Source organism: Manis pentadactyla, chromosome 9 (assembly GCF_030020395.1).
Source record: "Manis pentadactyla isolate mManPen7 chromosome 9, mManPen7.hap1, whole genome shotgun sequence".
Classification (NCBI taxonomy): Eukaryota; Metazoa; Chordata; class Mammalia; order Pholidota; family Manidae; genus Manis; species Manis pentadactyla.
Window position 1 is genome coordinate 19,932,778 of NC_080027.1, and position 2,487 is coordinate 19,935,264.

General features: G+C 39.3%; 1 pseudogene; it reads left to right on the forward strand.

The window, feature by feature from the left end:
* Window positions 1–1,040: 1,040 nt before the first annotated feature.
* On the forward strand, window positions 1,041–1,976 carry LOC118908100 (olfactory receptor 1013-like; annotated as a pseudogene).
* Window positions 1,977–2,487: the final 511 nt, after the last annotated feature.

Sequence of the window (2,487 nt, forward strand, 5' to 3'; positions counted from 1 at the left end):
TCACCTTGTGACTTAACAATTGTACTCTAGGTACCTACTCAAGATAAATTAAAAGATATGTCCATACAAAACTTGTACAAGAATATTCATAGTTTTGAAATGAAATGTTCCCTGAATGAGTAAACAATTAATGGTATATCCATATAAAGGAATATTATTTGGGAATACAAGGGAATGAAGTAACAATATATACTACAACACTTATAAAAAGAAGTACATTAATAAGGTTTGTTTGTGCAGAATTGTTTTCATCTCAACTTCCAGTCCTAGATAATAAGACTGCTTCTTTCCTCCTGGCATAAGGAAGGCAGCTCTCATATAAGAGTTTTGTCCCCTGTTTTCAGGAAGAAAGGTAACTCAGAGTGTCCATGTTCTGCCTGCTGGTCTTTTTTTTAATGCTACTAGCTCAAAATAATCCTAAGCCAAAAAGGGCATATTTTGGGGGTGGTATGTTGTGTCTCCCATTAAATGTCACCATGTTCTAACTCACAGAGAATTTCGTATTTTTCATGGGCCTTGAGCAACTTGTCTATTTGTTACTGGGAAATGGGGAAGAGAGTTTTTCCTCTCAGTACTTAAATTTAATTAGCACCTCTCCTATTCCATTTCACCCCACTACACAATTTTATTTTCTTAACATCATCTAACAATAACTGAAAATATTTCTATACTTGCTTATTTATTATGTATATCTCCCTTCTTAATAAAATCTACATGGAATATCAAGTGCACTGCTGTATTCTAATGACTAGACAGCACCTGGGTCTCAAGAAATATTATCTTAAAAACTGAATAACCCCCCATTAGCACTCAAGCTTTCCTATTAGTAAATGCATTTTGTTGAAGTAAGAATGTTGAGGCTCAGAAAATTCCCATTAGCTCCCCAGGTCAGGAAAGATTTCTGCTCAGACCTCCCTTACTCAGTATCCATAGCCTCAAACACATCTCATGGGCCAATCACAGAGAATGCCCTCATTTAGTGTTGTTTGAGGGAATTAAAGTCTTCACTCTTACATTTGTAGATGAGGTGTCTTTAGGCCATGGAGAGGAGCAACCACACGGTGACAGAGTTCATCCTGCTGGGCTTCAGCACAGACCCTGTGATGCAGTGCGTCCTCTTTGTGGTATTCCTGGTCGTGTACTCTGTGACCGTGGTAGGAAATATCACCCTCATGGTGCTGATCTACAGTGACTCCCGGCTGCACACGCCCATGTATTTTTTCACTGGGAATCTGTCTTTTCTGGATCTCTGGTATTTCTCTGTCTACACGCCTAAAATCCTAATGATCTGCATCTCTAAGGACAACAGCATCTCCTTTGCTGGCTGTGTAGCTCAGTTCTTCTTCTCTGCTGGGCTGGCGTACAGTGAGTGTTACCTGCTGGCTGCCATGGCTTATGACCGCTATGTGGCCATCTCTAAGCCGCTGCTTTATGCTCAGGCCATGTCAAAGAGATTGTGCATCTGCTTGGTTATACATTCCTTTTTGGAAGTTTTGTTAACTCAATCATACTCACCAGCAACATATTTACATTGGATTTTTGTGGTGACAGTGTCATTGATGACTTTTTCTGCGATGTCCCACCCCTTGTAAAGTTGGCATGTGGTGTGAGAGAGACCTACCAGGCTGTGCTCTTCTTCCTCCTGGCCTCCAATGTCATTACCCCTTCTGTGCTCATCCTCGCCTCCTACCTCTTCATCATAGCCGCCGTCTTGAGGATCCGCTCCACCCAGGGCCGCCTCAAAGCCTTCTCCACATGCTCCTCCCACCTGATCTCTGTCACCTTGTACTACGGCTCCATTCTCTACATCTACTCTCACCCCGGTTCCAGCTATTCCCTTGGGAGGGAAAAAATAGTGTCTACATTTTACACACTGGGTGTTCCCCATGCTGAACCCCATGATCCATAGCCTGAGGAATAAAGATGTGAAAGAAGCTCTGAAAAAATTCTTGAGGTTAGCAAAATCTGAAGTCTAAATTGACCTAAATTTCTCAAGTCAGGGAGCAGGGAAAACAGCCTACTGCTAGAAAAACTTGAGACCTGGAAAAACACCTTTCTTTTAAATTCAAAGAAATCCATGGAAAAGATTTTGTTTCTTTGTATTAGCTTGTTTTGCTACAGTGTTTGAACTATAATTTATACTATAAAATATTGTTTAATATTAATGCATTTCTTAAAAAGTAGTATCACAGTTTAATTGAAAATGAAGAGTATATATTGCCTCTGGATCCCAAAGGATTAAACTTTACTATCTCCGCTGAAATACAAAACTTACACAAAAATGCCAGGATTTTTTCAATATCTTCTATTGGTACATTTGTATAGTTTAAGTCAGTCGTGTCCTTTTAGCACATATTTATCAATTAACCTTTGCAATTGAAGCCGATTTTATGTTTTCAAGTATAAACACAGTCTTCTAAAGGCTTTCTAGGAAAGAAGATAAGAATATATAAAACTGTTCTTTGTGTTAGCATTATATATTTAGGG